General features: G+C 44.5%; 1 protein-coding gene across 1 annotated transcript in view; it reads left to right on the top strand.

Annotated features, from left to right (window-relative positions):
• The window catches only part of LOC145348018 (uncharacterized), a 649,120-nt gene that overhangs the window by 248,527 nt on the left and 381,676 nt on the right, over positions 1-18,917 (top strand). The gene's annotated exons all lie outside the window — the stretch shown is intronic.

The following is an 18,917-nucleotide window of genomic DNA, read 5'->3' as shown; positions in this document are numbered from 1 at the left end:
TTTGGGAGAAAGCCATTTCATAAATGTGACACTTGTGAATCTTCTGGTGTACCAGGAGGATTGAAGACCTTGTGAAAGCTTTATCGCTAAACTCACAATTGAAGTTTTTCTCTCCTGTGTCTGGTGTAGCTGCAAACTTTTCACAAACCTCACACTTAATCTCTTCAGCTCATGTGAGTGCATTTGTGTTCATGGAGGTTTGTCAACCACAGGACTGATTTGTTGCACACCTCATACGTGAATAGTTTTCTCACCTGTGTGAATCTGTAGATGTGCACATGGGTCCATAGCTGTATGAACGATTTAATGCACACTTTGCATGAGAATACATTTCAAGTTTCTGAATATATTTGTGCACAAGGAGGTTCGATGAACGTGCAAAAGATTTGTCACATATTTCACACATATCTCCTCTGTGTGAAGGTATTTGTGTTCACTGAGATTTGATGATCATGTGAATGATTTGTTAAACACCTCACCTATTCTTTGGGTGATTTTCAGAATCTATCCGTGGTACCTATCCTCTCTGTATTCTCTGGTGTAGTATGTGAAATCCTTCTGTAAGACAGGAAAAGGAAACATGATTTCCTCCAACTCCCTCCTCTTTTGTTTAAGGAGCTGACTCCTCAGTTAAAAAATGTTGCACAGCGGGTGTCAGTCTTATTCCCCTGTGTGAAGATCATATGCAAACCCTTTCTTTTTCCTCAATTGACTGTCACACACCCTCTGTTCCAACATGGACACTGAATAATGATCAGTAACAGAATAGGTGGCTACTTTTTTTCCTCCATCTAGATTCCATTTCCTAGTCACAGTGAGGGCAATGGACAAGAATCGAACAGTGTAAAATGAACTATCAATTCAGTATGAGACTGAGTCACACTGACAAAGACCAATGTTACCTTTCCAGAATTTTTTAATTTAAAAACATCCCTCAGAAGAAACGTTAATTCAATGGAGGGTCTGAAATTTGTCCCCTTGTTTTCCCAAATTATTTATAGAAAACACACTGGTTAAAAAGTTTGAAGATTGAAGGGTTCTAGTTTATCCTGGAAAATTAGATGCACTGCACTCACTCAGACTGCACATCCTAAATTCAGCTATCAGATCCAGCACTGGGCAAAACAATTCAAGGCTTTTAGGAAAGGGTGAGTCCTTTAAAGGAGGCATTAAAATTCATGTGTTTCCAGGTATGGAGTTGATTAACTGAGAGTTGAACTAACAATCCAGAGATAGAGAGTTCAAATCCAACTTGGAAAGTTACATCCAGAGTTACAGTGCAGAAACGAGCCATTTGGCACAGTTGATCTGGTATTGATTTTTCACACAAGCCTCTCCTCACCTATCTTCACCTCACTCTGTCAGCATATCATTCCTTTCTTTCTTCCTCATGTGCTTTAGTTTCCCCTTAAAAACATCCATATTATTCACCTCCACCACTCCACTTTGTGGAACTGAATTTAACAACTGTTAGAATTTGTGAAATAAACTCAAAATAAAAACATGAAAACTTTCAGATTGTCCAAAAAAAAACAGATATTGTCCTTCAGGGAAGGGAACCTGCTACAACTTCCTGGTCTGCTCTACATGTCACTCCAGTCTCACACAACACAGTTGACTCTGAACTGCCCCAGCAAACAATGATAAACAATCACTATGACATACAATATAAGAGGAAAATCAGATAGATCTGGAGAATCCTGGCAATGTCAGAATAAGATCTCAACCCAGTGAAAAAGTCTGTCTTACCAAGGTCTAAGGATAAGAACCCAAATGAGGAGAACTGCCCCATAGACTGGTCAAGTTGCACTAATACTCACTGAATTGCATCAATCTGGAAACATCCCGGACTCCTCCCTCATCAACTCTGGGAATGTCCCGTCCCACTTGCATGTGGGGAAGTCCTCAATATTGACTCCATGGAGTCTCATGACTTCAGGACAAACAAGTTTAAGAAAACTACCACTTCCCTCCCAACTGATGAATGAGTACTTCACCATGCAAATCATCATTGGAGAAGCAGACCAAGGACAGATCCCAAAACTGGGTTTCCATGAGTTGCAGTGAGCCGCCGGCAGCAGCAGGACTGCATTCCACCACAATCTTACAGCCCAGCACAGCCCTCATTCCATGATTATCATCAAACCAGTTGATGAAGATGCTGGGATCAGCAGATGACGGAGCACATCTAGTTGAGAATTGTGGACAAGCAGTTCAGTGACAGGAGAAGGCATCTCCAGCAACACCTTCAGTCTCAAACATGTTGGTGTCCAGAATCCAAGCCTCGGGATTTCAGGGCCAGGTGGATTTTGAATGTCTTAAGTGGGGAGAGGAGGCTCAGGGAGATGTGTGTATTAGTGGATAGGCCAGTGGGGGCTGGGGGGAGTGTTCAATGTTAAGGTGGGGCAGTTGATGGAGACACCCCCACCTTGCTGCTCTTGGCTTGAAACTGTTTCCAGGCAACCCCACCCCCATCCCTCTCCTCCATCTGAAACTCCTGCACCATCCTGAAAATTGAGGCTGGGCGGGAAGAAGCCCTGAAGTGGTTAATAATTAGCCACTTAAAGGCCTCATCTGTCAAGCTTACAATTGCAGAGAGATTGTGGTGGAAAGGAGCTTGGATGGAAGGCCATCTGAGAGCTCTTACTATTTCCCTCCACACCTGCAAACCCACTGGCGAAGAAGCAAGAACCATGTCTTGGGAAGTGAAATATCTTTTAAAAGTTATCAGTCTCTACAGGAATCCTGATGATCCCTCAAACAACACCACTCAAGAGACGATCTTTAGGTCATTATCCTATTGCTGTCTGAGGGCTCTTGGGGTGCATACGCTGAATGCTACACTTCCTAGATTACAACAATGACCAACTTCAAAAGTACTTCAAGCCCAGGTCTTTACATTGTTCAGGCAAGCACCTGACCCAGAAGTCATTGCACATGTGTCCCATTGTCATCACACTCTCACAATATTTTACAGTTGGCAGATGGACCAATTTGCCAAGCAGCTTTTATGTTTTAGTTTCACTGTCAATCGAGGGCAGGATAGTATATCAGGGCTGAAATAAAATTTTCAAAATGTGCCTAGGGACTTAGGTTTGTGTTTGAATGTGCTGCAGTGTTTCTCCATTGAGATTAATGTTTTCCAGATCAGCAGCTCCCTCAGACAGCTCTACAGGAACTGTCCACCTGAGGGGGCCCATTAGAAGCACCAACCCATACCCTCCCTTTTCTCGGCCCCACCCTCCCCAGCAGAACCCAGCCTATCCCAGTGTGGGATTCACACCGACTGCCCGTTCACTGGTCAGCCATTGTGATTTCACATTCTGAAGATACCCACTTCCGGTCCCAGAGAGTGCACGCTCACGAGGGGAAAGGTTCAGAGGCAAAATAGACAGGAAACAGCCAGACCACAACACACACAACTGACCATTCACAATCCATAGGATAATAAAGGCTCCTACATACACGCACACACAACTGACCATTCACAGTCCACAGGATAATAACCAGCTTCCAACACACACACACACAGATACACACACACAACTGACCATATACAGTCCATAGGATAATAATCACCTCTCAACACACACAAACTCAACAATAGGAAATCCATAAAAATTGTCAGATACTGCACTTCTCAGATAATTAGATCTCACCTTCTCATACTCAGTAATGACCCATCAAAAGTCAGAAGAGTTTACCATCTGAATGAACTTTGTTATTTCACTCACCATCCCTCATTTGGTTTTCAGTCCCTGCAGGAATAGAAGCAGCTGTGAAAGAGGAAGAGGAGAAAACGAACGAAATGGGCAAGCTCTCTGATTAATGTCTCTCAGCCAATCCAAATATTTCTGGAGTAGCATGAGTTTCCTGAAACAAAAACATAAAATGCTGGAGAAACTCAGCAGGTCTCTCAGCATCTGTGGAGAGAGAAATAGAACCAACGTTGAGTCAAGATGACCCTTGGTCAGACTTTCCTGAAGCTTGGGATACTGACTGAAGAAACTGAGGCAACTTTGAGCAGCAGATCAAGTGGGGTTTTAAATTTGTCATTGTCCAATCCGAATAAAACCTCACTTATTGCAGCTGTTGTCTCAGTTCCCCTGGTAAATGTTTGACAGAGGTTTCTAGTGTGGGAATAACATTCTTCATCCTCGGAGGCTTTCAAACTGACAACACAAATGTGGGATGTTTAGCCTCAGATGTGTTTGACAGCAGATCAGAAGAGGAAGACCTTCAAGGGCAGCGATCATGGAGTGCTGCAATGAGCACATGGTCAGGACAGAGAGTGGGGCACAGGCAGAAGGATGAGAGAGGAGATTGGGGAAAAGGTGTTTGGGGATTGGCTCTGACTGTGATTCCATGCTCCAGGATTGATTATGTGCTCAGTCTGCAACACTGTGACTTGGGGACTGACCACAACTTGGAAATTGACTGTAGGGGGACCAACTCTGAGAAAATAGAACAAGGATTGAGCATGAGACCGGGACAATTTGGTGCAAGTGCGCAGCAGTCAAAATGGGGAAGTGGAAAAGGTAAGGGGTGGCTGAAGGGGGTACATTATTGGTGACAAAATGAAGAGGCCCCAACATCTAAATTAGTTTCTAATGAAAGATCATCTCAAGCTGAAATGTTAACTCTGTTTCTTTTCACAGATGCTGCATTATCTGTAGAGTATTTCCAGCAATGTATGTTTTGATTCTAGTTTTTAAAGCAGAGTGAGAATGTTTGGCCCATCTACCATCAGGGTCAGGATAAATGAGTTTTTTTTTCTGGATAGAGTCATAGAGTCATGGAGGTTTACAGAATGGAAACAGGCCCTTTGGCCTAACTTGTCCAAGCTGCCCTTTTTTTAAACCTCTAAGCTAGTCCCAATTGCCTGCAATTGGCCCATAGTCCTCTATACCCATCTTACCCATGTAACTGTTTAAACATTTTTTAAAAGACAAAATTGTACCCGCCTCTACTACTACTTTCCACTCACCACCCTTTGAAAAATTGCCCCTTTGGACTCTTTTGTATCTTTCCCTTCTCACCTTAAATCTATGCCCTCTAGTTTTAAACTCCCCAAGCATTGGGAAAAAATAAGAATATAAGAACATAAGAAATAGGAGCAGGAGTAGGCCAACTAGCCCTTCGAGCCTGCCCCGCCATTCAATAAGATCATGGCTGATCTGTCGTGGCTCAGTTCCACATTCCCGCCCTCTCCCCATAACCCTTAATCCCCTCTCTCATCAAAAACCCATCAACCCGCGTCTTAAAAATATTTAGCAAGGCAGCCTCCACCACTTCAACGGGCAGAGAATTCCAGAGATTCACCACCCTTTGAGTGAAGAAGTTCCTCCTCAACTCTGTTCTAAACCGCCCCCCCTTTATCTTGAGGCTATGCCCCCTAGTCCTACTATCCTTTCTGAGCGGGAAGAGTCTCTCCACCTCTATCCTATCCATCCCATTCATCATCTTATACGTCTCAATGAGATCTCCCCTCATTCTTCTAAACTCTAATGAGTACAAGCCTAATCTATTCAGCCTCTCCTCATAGCTCAACCCCCTCAACTCTGGTATCAGCCTAGTAAACCTCCTCTGCACTCCCTCCAAGGCTAAAATATCCTTGTGTAAGTACGGCGCCCAAAACTGCACACAGTACTCCAGCTGCTAGCTGATCTATGCCCCTCATTATTTTAGAGGCCTCTATAAGATCATCCCCTCAGCCTTCTACGCTCCAGAGAAAAAAGTTCCAGTCTATCCAGCCTCTCCTTATAACTCAAACTATTGAGTCTTGGTAGCATCCAAGTAAAAATCTCTTCTGCACTCTTTCTAGTTTAATAGTATCCTTTCAACAATAAGGTGACCAGAACTGTACACAGTATTCCAACAGTTGTCTTACTAGTGTCTTGTAGAACTTCAACAAGACGTCCCAACTCCTGTATTCAATGTTCTGACCAATGAAACCAAGTATGGCAAATGCTTTCTTCACTACTCTGTCTATCTGTGCTTCTATTTTCAAGGAGCTATGAACATATCCCTAGATCTCTTTGCCCAGTAAAGCCCCAAAGCCCTCCCATTAACTGAGTAAGTCCTGCCCTGGTTCAATCTATACAAATGCATCACCTCGCATTTATCCAAATTAAACTCCATCTGTCATTCATCAGCCCACTGACCCAATTGATCAAGTTCCCACTGCAATCCGAGATAACCTTCTTCATTGTCCACTATGCCACCTATATTCTCATCCAAATCATTTACAGAAATGACAAATAACAACGGACCCAGCACCGATCCTTGAGGCACACCGATGGTCACAGGCCTCCAGTTTGAAAAACAACCCACTACAACCACCCCTGGCTTCTGTCATCTAGCCAATTTTGTATTCATTTAGCTGCCTCACCCTGAATCCTGTGAGTTTTAACCTTATGCAACAACCTACCATGCGGTGACTTCCCAAAGGCCTTGCTAAAGTCTATGTAGACAACATCAATGGCACTGCCCTCATCTACCTTCTTGGTTACCCCTTCAAAAAACGCAATCAAATTTATAAGACATGATTTTCCACGAACAAAGTCATGTTGACTGTTCCTGATCAGTCCTTCCGTCTCTAAATGCCTGTAGATTCTCAAAATACTGTCAAACAACTTATGTGAGGCTCACTTGGACCTATAGTTCCCAGGCTTTTCCCTGCAGCTCTTTTTAAACAAAGGCACATTTGCCACCCTCCAATCTTCAGGCACCTCACCTGTGACTTTCGATGATTCAAATATCTCTGCTAGGGGACCCACGATTCCCTCCCTAGCCTCCCACTGTGTCCTGGGATACATTTCATCAGGTCCCAGGGATTTATCTGGGGATGGCAAAAGGATGGCAAGGTCCTGGGGATGGCAAGAACTAATGGAGTGCCACAGGGTTCGGTTCTTGGGTCCCAGCTATTTACAATCTATATTAATGATTTGGATACTAGGATAGAAGGCTCTATAGCCAAATTTGCAGAAAACACAAAAATAGGCAGGATAGTAAGTTGCAATGAGGAAATAAAAACCTTACAAATAGATATAGATAAATTAGGAGAATGGCCAAAATGTGGCAGAAGGAGTTTAACGTGGATAAACATGAGGTCATGCATTTAGGTCGGAAAAATGGGAAGGTGACTTATTATCTAAATGGGAAGAGACTTCAGGGTGCTCTGGTGCAAAAAGGTCTAGGTGTCCTCGTTCATGAGTCACAGAAAAGTAGGATGCATGTACAGCAGCTAATAAAGAAAGCAAATGGAATGTTGGCATTTATAATTAAAGGAATAGAATATAAAAATAAGAAAGTATTGTTGCAACTGTACTAGTAATTGGTGAGGCTGCACCTGGAGTATTATGCACAGTCATGGTCCCCAAATTTGAGGAAAGATGTCGTGGCATTGAATGCAGTTCACAGAAAGTTCACTAGGTTGATTCCAGAAGTGTGGGGTTTGTTGTATGAAGACAGATTGAACAGGTTAGGCCTGTACTCTCTGGAATTTAGAAGAATGAGAGGAGATCAAATTGAGGCATTCAAGTTGATGAAAGGTACGAATAAAGTAGATGTGGAGTAGATGCTTCTGCTGGTGAGACATTCTAGGACAAGAGGTCACAATCTTAGGAAAGAGGTTGGCAAATTTAAAACAGAGTTGAGGAGAAACTACTTCTCCCAAAGGGTTGTGAATTTGTGGAATTTGCTACCCCAAAGTGCTAGGACAGTGAGTAAATTTAAGGAAGTGTTAGACAGATTTTTAATTGGTAAGGGGTTGAAAGGCCAGGGAAGAAGGCAGGAAAATAGGCATGAGGAGCACATTAGCCATGATCAAATGGCGGAGCAGACTCGATGGGCCAAATGGCCTAATTCTTCTCCTATATATCTTATGAACTTATGAACTATCTACTGAGCCTTATGCTCCACGTGAGCTTTCTCCCTACCTATTTTATTTCACCATATCAGCATGTCCTTCTATTCCTTTCTTGCTAATCTACCTACCTAACTTCCCATCAGATACGTCAAAACTATTTGTCTCCCCAGGGGTAGTCTCTCAAGATAGCAGGGGTAAGGCACCAACTGAGGTGGAAAGGGCATGAGGCGAAGAGGAAAATGCCTCAGAGGGAAGGAAGGGGACTGGATGTGAGATAGTGGTGGGGGACGGGAGGGTTAGAGGAATTGATAGGCGGTTCTGTGGGCAAAAGCGGGACTCCAGGATGGTGGTCTGCCTCCCTGGAGCAGGGGTACAGGATATGTCGGAGAGGGTAGAGGGAATCTTGAAGGGCCAAGGGACCCAGGCGGATGTAATTATACATGTAGGAGAGAAGGACATAGGAAGAGTAGGGGGGAAATACGTACGCAGTTCAGGGAGTTGGGAGCCAGGCTGAAGTGTAGGGCCTCCAGGGTGGCGATCTCTGGGCTGCTGCCAGTGCCCAGCAATAGTAGGGATAAGAATAATGAGATCCTGCAGCTGAATGCGTGGCTGAGGGATTGGTGCAGGACAGAGGGTTTTAGTTTTGTTGACCATTGGGAAGTCTTTGCAAAGGAAGGGCACTTGTATAAGAGGGATAGGGAACACTTAAATGGGAAGGGGACACATATTTTAGCTGGGAGGTTGGCTAGAATGTTTAGGCAGGGTTTAAACTAGTATGGAGGGGGGGTGGGGAGGAGAGAGACAGCTCAGGCACTGGGAGTGAGTTGGACGTCAGGGTACGTCTAGATGATAGGAAAATCCCCCAGGAGAAGGAGGATCCGAGAGGGCCTGAGGGTCTTAGGTGCATCTGTTTTAATGCGAGGAGTGTGACGGGAAGGTCGGATGAACTTTGGACCTTGATGTTCGTGAGGAATTTAGATGTGGTGGCAGTGACACAGACGTGGTTAAAGGAGGGGCAGGACGGGCAGCTAAATATTCCAGGGTATAATTGTTTTAGGCGTGATAGGGGAGGGTTGAAAAGAGGAGGGGGAGTGGCGCTCTTAGTTAGGGAGCAGATCACAGAGGTGCAGAGGGAGGATAACATGGAGGGGTTGGAACTTGAGTCTCTGTGGGTGGAGTTGAGGAATAGGAAGGGGGCTATTACTATGCTAGGAGTGTACTACAGGCTGCCCGATAGCCCACGGGCAGTGGAAGAGGGTATATGTAGGGACATTTTGGATAAGTGTAGGAAGAACAGGGTTGTTGTAGTGCAAGATTTTAATATCCCTGGGGTGGATTGGAAGGTGCCTAGAGCTGGGGGGTCTGATGGGGAGGAATTCGTAAGATGTGATTTGGAAGGATCCTTGCAACAGTATGTAGATAGCCGGACTAGAGAGGGGGCTATACTGGATTTAGTTCTGGGAAATGAGCCGGGTCAGGTGGTTGAGGTTGCAGTAGGCGAGCACGTGGCTAATAGTGACCACAACTCCGTCTACTTTAGGATACGGATGTAAAAAGACGAGAGCTGTCCTAAGGGGAGGGTGCTAAATTGGGGGAAGGCTAGATACAGCCGGATTAGGCAGGAGCTTAAGGGATACAGACTGGGATAGGCTGTTGGAAGGCAAGACCACATTAGGCATGTGGGAGTCTTTCAAGGGAAAACTGCAAAGGGTGCAGGAAAGGCATGTGCCGGTTAGGAGAAAGGATGGGAAAGGTAGGATTAGGGAACCGTGGATTACTAGAGATATAGAAGACCTGGTTAGGAAGAAATGAGAGGCATATGTCAGGTCTAAGCAGCTGGGAACGGAGAGAGTGTTGGAGGAATACAGAGAGAGTAGGAGGGATCTCAAACAGGGAGTTAGGAGAGCAAAGAGGCATGAGATGGCTTTGGCAGGTAGGGTTAAGGAGAATCCAAAGGCATTTTACTCCTATCTTAAAACAAAAGGGTGGCTAGGGGTAAAATCGGTCCTGTCAGGGACAGACGTGGGGAATTGTGCTTAGAGGCAGAGGGAATGGGGGAGATCCTGAATGAATACTTTGCGTCGGTATTCACGAAGGAGAGGGGCTTGATGTCTAGTACGGTCATTGAGGGAGCGGTAGGCCAATTGAAAGATCTATCGATTACAAGGGAAGAGGTGTTAGGGCTTTTAGATGGCATTAAAACTGATAAGTCTCCGGGGCCCGATTGCATTTATCCTAGGCTGCTTAGAGAGGCGATGGATGAGATTGCTGGGCCTCTGACATGAGTCTTTGTCTCTTCTTCGGACACAGGTGAGGTCCCAGAGGACTGGAGGATAGCGAACGTGGTACCATTGTTTAAAAAGGGTAGGAGGGATAGCCCGGGTAACTATAGGTCGGTGAGCTTAACGTCAGTGGTAGGTAAGTTGATGGAGAGGATTCTTAGGGATAGGATGTATGCGCACTTAGAGCGTTGCGATCTGATTAAGGATACGCAGCATGGCTTTGTCAAGGGGAAGTCTTGCCTTACAAATCTGGTAAAATTCTTTGAGGAGGTGACAAAAACGGTTGACGAAGGACGAGCCGTTGATGTCGTCTATGTGGATTTCAGTAAGGCGTTTGACAAAATCCCTCATGGTAGGTTGGTACAGAAGATTAAAGCTCATGGGATATGTGGTCAGGTATCTAGATGGGTAGAGAACTGGCTTGCAAAGAGGAGTCAGAAAGTAGTAGTGGAGGGGTCTTTTTCTAGCTGGAGGTCTGTCACTAGTGGGGTGCCGCAGGGCTCAGTACTGGGACCTCTTCTCTTTGTAGTGTATATAAATGATTTGGAAGAGGGAGTAGGTGGTGTGATCAGCAAATTTGCTGATGACACCAAGATGGCTGGATTGGCGGGCAGTGAGGAGCAGTGTCTGGCAAAACAGCGGGATATTGATAGGCTGGTTGATTGGGCAGATACATGGCAAATGGAGTTTAATCCGGATAAATGTGAGGTGATGCATTTTGGCCGGAATAATGTAGGGGGGACTTATATGGTAAAGGGTAAGCCCGTAAGGAGTATAGAATCGCAGCGAGACCTGGGGGTGCAAGTGCACAAGTCTTTGAAGGTGGTAGTGCAAGTGGAGAGTGTGGTGAAGAAAGCCTATGGTATGTTAGCATTTATAGGAAGGGGTATAGAATATAAGAGCTGGAGTCTAATGTTGCAGTTGTACAGAACGTCGGTTAGGCCGCATTTGGAGTACTGCGTCCAGTTCTGGTCGCCTTACTACCGGAAGGACGTGGAGACTCTGGAGAGAGTGCAGAGGAGGTTTACCAGGATGTTGCCTGGTATGGAAGGACTGGGGTATGAGGAAAGATTGAAGAAATTGAGGCGCTTTTCCCTTGAAAGACGCCAACTGAGGGGGTATCTAGTAGAGGTATATAAGATTATGAAGGGTATAGATAGAGTAAACAGAGGTAAGCTATTTCCTATGATAGAGACATGTAGGACAGGGGCCATGGACTTAAGGTGAGGGGGGAGAGGTACAACACAGATATTAGAGGGAGGTTTTTCACACAGAGGATAGTGGGGGTATGGAATGCTCTGCCAAGTAAGGTGGTGGAGGCAAACACGCTAGAGTCATTTAAGAGTAACTTAGACAGGCACATGACTGGGTTGGAGATGGGTGGATATAGGAGATTGTTTTAAATAAGGGTCATTAGCATTGAGGCGTCCCTGGTAATGTAAATGGGTATGGTATGATAATAACGTTTTTCTCTTTTCATTCACAGGTTTTAAGTCGGTCCACCTCGTGTCCAACGAGGGGCATACACGCGATGGATCGTACAAGGGCTGCTCTTGGTTGTTCAGGATTGGCTTAGTGCTTCATGTCGTTAGTGTGTGCCTAAACTGGACAAGATACTGGGCAAGACGACAGCTCAGTGACTATCGCTGATTGCTGTGCAGACACATGGATTTGGGCCGGCGTCTGTGGGAGTTTGCGCATTCTCCCCGTGCTTGCGTGTGTTTTCTCCGGGTGCTCCGGTTTCCTCCCACACCCCAAAGATGTGCTGTTAGGCTGACTGGCAGGAATAAATTGTCCCTAAATCAGTTTCCCTCAATCTGGACGGCCATAAAACATTAGACAGAGGTCGTGGGGGGAGAGGGGGGCTGGTGGTGTTGAGATGGCAGCGCGGGCTCATTGGGCCAAAGGGCCTGTGTCCCGGGCTGATTTTGTCCTTTGTTCAATCATTCTCTGTGAAAGAAAGTTCTAAGCATTCCTTGGGCAAGAAATTTTTCCTGAATTCCTCAATGAATTTCTTTCTGACTATCTTATATTTCTGGACCCTAGTTTTGGACTTCCCCACGTAAGTGGGAACATCTCTCCATTTACCCCCAAATTCTCATCTCATAATTATCATTTTAAAGATTTCTATGACCTCAGGCTTTTCTTTTCTAGGGAAAGGAGTGCTACCCTGTTCAGTTTTTCCTGATAGTTACAATCTCTCCATTCTTATCAATGGCTTTTTGCTCTTTCTCCAGTTCCTCTCTGCCCTTTTCTAATATATTGATTTGAACTGTGCACAGCTCTCCAAGTGTGGTCTAAACAAGGTTCTAAACAAGTTCAACATCACTTCTCTATTTTTCAATTCTATTCTTTCAAAAATGGACCCAAGTGTTATTGTTTGATTTTTTACTTATATGTTCATGTTGACCTGCCTCATTACTTTCAATAAATAAAAGAATATTGTGGATGCTGGTAATCTGAAATCAGAACAGAAAATGCTAGATAAACTCAGCAAGTCAGGCAAAAGCTCTGGAGAGAGAAATACAGTTAACATTACAATTCCAAATGACCCTTCTACAGATCTGATGAAGGATAGAAATATGATGAATTATATACTTGGAGAGTAGAAATTTGATAAATTATATACTTGGAGAAGTGGGTGGGGTAGAATGGAAAGTCAATGATATGTAAGAGCTAAAAAGGGATTGACAATGATGTCACAGGTATGAGACAAAGGGGTTATTATTGGTGTCATTAGGGACTGAAGAGTGTTTGGTGACAAAGGTAGGACAGCAGAATGTGTTAATAGCAGAACAGAGGTCAGTGCTTATTGGGAGCAAAACTGAACAAAGGATTTTGGCCGTGTTGGAGAGGTGTGGGCTTGTGTTGGGATAAGACAAGGGAACCAAATAATATTTTGAAAACAACAAAAGGGCAAGGGGGACTTCAAAATTGGACAGGAAAGTTCAGAGTCTAAAGTTGTTGAACTTAAAGTTGAGTCGAGAAGGCTTTAATGTGCTGTATCAGAAAATGAAGTATTATTCTTCAAATTTGTCTTGGGTTTCACTGGTACACTGCAGCAGGCTGAGAATGGATATGTGAGCATTAGAACAAGATGTGAAGGTAAAATGGTAAGTGACCAAAAGATTGGGATCATGATCGCAGATGGAATAAAGGTGTTCCGCAAAGTGGTCACCAGTCTGTGTTTGGTATCCCCAATGTAGATGAGATTGTATGGGGATCAATGAATACAGTAGACCAAACTGGACATGCAAATGAAACGTTGCTTCAACTGAAAGGTGTGTTTGGGTCCTTGGGCAGTGAGGTTGGAGGAGCCAAAGGGAGAGGTATTGTACCTTCTGTGATTGCATGGGAAGGTGATGCAGGGTTGGGGTCAATAGGGGAGAAGAATAGAGTGTCACAGAGAGAGTGATCCCAGCGGAATGCTAACAGTGAGGTGAGGGGAGGGGAAGATGTGTTTGGTGGCAACATCATGCTGGAGTTGGCGGAAATGGCAGAGAATGATCCTTTGAGCACCATGGTGGGGAGAAAAATGAGACAAGAGTGACCCTATCATGCTTCTGGGAAGAAGGGGAAGGAGTGAGGACAGAGGTGTAGGAGATGGGTCAGACACAGTTGAGTGTCCTGTCAACCGCTGTGGCGGGTGGAACCTTGGTTCAGGAAAAAGGCAGATATGTAAGATGTGCTGTTTTGTAGGTGGTATCATCGGAATAGATGCAACGGAGCTGGGGAAACTGAGAGAGTGGGATGTAGTCCTTACAGTGAGCGGGGAATGGGGATCGCAGTGTTGGTTGATTTTTTATAAAATGTCCATGTTGTGTTTAATGATTGATGAATCTGTAATTCTGCCCTTGCACAACTTGTAACTAAGACCTTTGGTCCTCCCTTACCTTTCCAATTGAAATCATTTGTCCACGTGAAGTCACAAAGACAAGCTGTTGTTAGCTTCAAAACTCCACCAAATCAATCTACAGTCTACATTTCTCTAAAGTGCAGACAGTGAGCTGTTGGAATCCAATGCTGGAACTCCTCAGGTCAGGAAACATCTGTGGAGAGAAAAGCAACCTCTCTGCAGCCTTGTTGTCACTGTGTTGTCCAGTCAGTGGGACTGTTGAAACTTATGTGACTTTTTCCTCTTCAGTTGTACACTGAGAATGTCCTGTAATGACGAATCTTCCTGCCACCATCACTTTGGTGTCTACCAAGGGTCAATCTCTGCTTTTCAATTCTGTTCAGCTGCTCGGGGCTCGCGCTTCCTCACATTCCAACTCCCGAACTGTGGGCACCAACTGCCACTGCGCGCGGCAGAACTACAACTCCCATCAGGCACCGCATGCTCCCCCACCCCACGCTCCCCCACCCCACTACCCCCCTACCCTACAACATTGTGTTGGATACTGCGTGTGTTTATTGGAAGCATTTCCCTTATGATTTACAGGTTGAGTTCTGTTGATGGGTCATTACTGATTAAGGTGAGGTGTAATTATCTGGGAGGGGCAGCGACAAATTTTGTGAATTGCCTTTTAATGCTTTATTTAAAGAAAGGTCAAGTCCTTCAGGTCAAGATCTGAAGGCGTTGACCTTTCCCAAAAGCCTGGGCTTGAATTTGATAGTTTTGCTCAGTGCGGTGTCTGGGATTTTGGTATGTGCAGCCGATGTGAATGCAGTGTATCTAATTTCCCAGGATAAACCAGAAGCCTTCACTGGAGCAATGTTTTCCTTAGCTTCCAACACTTCCTACTCAAGTGTGATTTCTTCATCTAATTTGAGAAAAGGGGAGAAATTTCATAATCTCCAGTGAATTAATATTTCTCCTGCGTGTTTTTAACTTAAACACATATGCTAAGGGTAAAACTTGTCTTCCCCATCATCACCCGAACTCAGCGTGCATTGATAGCTCATTTTACACTTTCCCTGACTGCCTTTTCCATTGCCCTACAGTGCCTGTGAAAATGGGGTTCTGGGCAGAGGAAAGAAAGTAACCATGTTGTTTTCTCCTGGTCACTGTGCAGTATCCCTGCTGAAAACAGAGGGCTTGTGACATCCATATCAGAAAAAATAAAAGCTTAGTATCTGTTGCCTAACACATGAGAATTGCACACTGGCACTAACTGTTTTCCTATTTTGCACAAGAATTGCACTGTAGTACACCAGAGAATACAGAAAGGATAGCCACAGTAGATAGATACTCACCTACTGCCAAAGAACAAATGCACATCTGTGGAAAGACATTGCTTTACAGCATTGCTCATTGCTCAACACAGAGAAATTTGGACAGTGAATCCATTACCTGGAAATCACTCAGATCATTGGATCTGAAACTGGCAAGTAGTGTGGAACCTTCCATCAGAAGTTTCAGTTGTGAGTGGCCAGTCAGGGTAACACTGGGAAGAGGCGTGAGTGAGCTCCAAGTCTGGTGAGAGCTTCAGTCATTCATCGAGCCTCTGACTCATTCATGAACCACTAATTCATTCCTATGGTGGGAGGCTTTTCAAGTATGAGGTTTGTGTCAGGGTTCATAGATCTTCTGCAGGTTCATAGATCTTCTGAGATACATTTGTTAAAACTACTGTTAGCTTAAGGGTAGCCACATGAAAGGGAAATGATTCAGGTGTGATGTTTGTGATAAAGGTTTTGTGAAGTCTACAATGCTCCTGAGACACCAGACGCTTCAGACAGGATAGAAATCATTCAGCTGTGATGTTTGTGAGAAATCCTTCTCACAATTATTGACCCTCCACCAACACCAGCAAATTCTCACAGGTGAGAACCCCTTCACATGTGAGATGTGTGACTAATCATTCACACAGTCATCAAGTCTCAGCGAACTCAAAAGTCTTCACACAGAGGCAAAACCCTTCAGGTGCAAAATGTGTGACAAGTTATTCTTGCTGAGATCAGGCCTCGGTCAGTACCTACATGTTCACACAGGAGAGAAAACCTTCACATATGAGATATGTGATAAATCATTCTCAAAATCATCCACCCTCTGTAAACACCAGGCATTCACACAGGGGAGAAACCATTGAAATGAGATTTTTGTAAGAAAGTTTTCAACAGCTTCTCGCATGTTCTATCACACCAGAGAACTTACACAGGATCCTTCACATGTGTTGTGTGTAACAAATAGTTCTTGTTGTCATCAACTCCCCATAAACACCAACACGCTCCCACAGGAGAAAAGCTATTCACATGATGTGTGTGACATGTCATTCTCATGGTCATCGATCTGCCACGGACACCAACGTTCTCACACAGGAGAGAAGCTATTCACATGCAAGGTGTGTGCCAAGTCATTCTCACGGTCACTGACCCTCCAGGTACACTGGCAAGTTCACACAAAGGAGAAATCTTTCCCATGGATGGTATGAGATAAATTATTCTCAGACGCATTGGCTCCTTCTGCATATTCACATGTATGGTACAAGACCATTAGAAATAGGAACAGGAGTAGGCCATTCGGCCCCTTGAGCTGGTCCACCATTCACTAGGATCATGGCTGAGCCAACATTCCTCGTGTCCATTTTCCTGCTCTTGTGACCCTTGACTCCCTTACCAAAAATCTATCTATCTCAGCCTTAACCATATACAAAGTATTTTTTTAAGTTGTAAGGTTTATTTATTCATGTTATAAGTTGGTTTACATTAACACTGCAGTGAAGTTACTGTGAAAGTCCCCTAGTTGCTACATTCTGGCACCCGTTCAGGTGCGTCGAGGGAGAATTTAACATGGCCAATGCACTTAACCAGCACGTCTTTTGGACTTGTCGGAGGAAACTGGAGCACCCGAAGGAAACCCACACAAATATGGGGAGAGTGTGCAGACTCCGTACAGACAATGACCCAAGCCGGAAATCTAACCTGGGTCCCTAGTGCTGTGAGACAGCAGTGCTAACCACTGTGCCACCATGCTGCCCATTAGGATTTGGCCTCCACAGCATTCTGCGGCAAGGAGTTCCAAAGACTCTCAGTTCTCTGAGATAAAAGATTCTGCCTCATCTCTGTCTCTTTATTCTGAGCCTAAGCCCTCTGGTCCTTAGCTGTCCCATAAGGGGAAACATCCTCTCAGCATTTACTATATAAAGCCCCTCAAGCATCCTGTATGTTTCAATCAGATCACTTCTCATTCTTCTCAATTCCAAGAGTCAAGAGTCAACCTGTTTAACTTTTCCTCATAAAACTAACCCTTCATACCAGGGATCATCCTGGTGAACCTGCTCAGAAGTGCCTTGAATGATATTATATCTTTCCTTAAATAAAGGATCCAAAACTGCTCAAAGTACAGGTGGCATGGTGGCACAGTGGTTAGCACTGCTGCCTCACAGTGCCAGCAACCCAGGCTCAATTCTGGCCTCGGGTGACTATTTGTGTGGTGTTTGCACATTCTCCCCAAATCTGCTTGGTTTCCTGAGTGCTCTGATTTCCTCCCACAGTCTAAAGATATACAGGTTAGATGGATTGGCTATGCTAGGTTGCCCTTCGTGTCCCAAGATGCATAGCTTAGGTGGAGCAGTCATGGGAAAAGTGTGGGTTACAGGGATACGGCAAGAGAGAGAGCCTGGTAAGATACTCTGTCAGTGAGTCGGTGCAGCTTTGATGGGCCAATTGGCCTCTCCTGCACTTTAGGGATTCTTTGAACTATGATACTCCGGATGTGGTCTCACTAGTACCTCGTACAGTTGCAACAACACTTGCTTACTCTTATATTCCAACCCCCTTGAAAAAAGGGACTATATTCCATTAGGCTTCCTGATTACCTGCTGCCCCGGTTTGCTAGCTTTCTGTGTTTCATATACAAGTCATACACAAGTCACCCACAGTCCATTTGTTTGGCAGCTTTCAACAGTTTTTCTCAATTTAAATAATGTTCTGTTCTTTTGTTCTCCCTTCCAAAATGAACAATTTCACATTTTCCCATAACATACTCAATTTGTCAACATTTTGCCCACTTCCATAACCCCTTAATCACTTTGTAAACTGTTTGTATCCCTCTTGCAACCTTGCTTTTCACCTATTTTTGAGTCACTCTCCTACTTTTCTGGGGACTATATGCCTCTATTCCCAACCTATTCATGTATTTGTCAAGACGCCCCTTAAAAGTCACTATCGTATCTGCATCCATGACTGCAGCAAGTTCCAGGCACCCACCACACTGTGTAAAAAACTTGCCTTATATATCTCCATTAAACGTTGCCCCTCACACCTTAAACCTATACCCCATAGGAATTGCTTCTTCCACCCTGGGAAAAAAACATCTGACTATCCACTCTGTCCATGCCCCTCGTAATCTTGTAGGGTTTGATCAGGTCGCCCCTCAACCTCGTTCCAGTGAGAACAAACCAAGTTTCTCCAACCTCACCACATAGCTAATGCCCTCCATGACACACAACATCCTGGTAAATCTTTTCTGTACCCTCTCCAAAAATTCATATGCGAGCTGTGTGGCAAATTATTGTCATGGTCATCACACCTTCATAGACACCACAGCATTCACACTGCGGTCACCTGCTTCCCTTACACTGAGATTTAACTGTGTTGTTTACCCTCCAACCCACACAGGAGGTGTCCCACTGAAGCACTGTCTGTCTCAACAGTGTCCGTCTCCAAACATTTTTAGCATCAGTCCAATTATTTCAAAAGGTCAATTTAATCTTTGACCAGAACGCCAAACATCATCAGAAGACATCAATATGTGTAGAAACTGCTGCTTATGCACAAGTTTCCCTACGAAGGATAAGAAGGCATTATCTGAATATTACATA

Source organism: Carcharhinus amblyrhynchos, chromosome 9 (assembly GCF_965287045.1).
Source record: "Carcharhinus amblyrhynchos chromosome 9, sCarAmb.v2.hapA, whole genome shotgun sequence".
In the NCBI taxonomy this organism is placed as follows: domain Eukaryota; kingdom Metazoa; phylum Chordata; class Chondrichthyes; order Carcharhiniformes; family Carcharhinidae; genus Carcharhinus; species Carcharhinus amblyrhynchos.
This window is presented reverse-complemented; position numbering and strand designations above follow the sequence as displayed.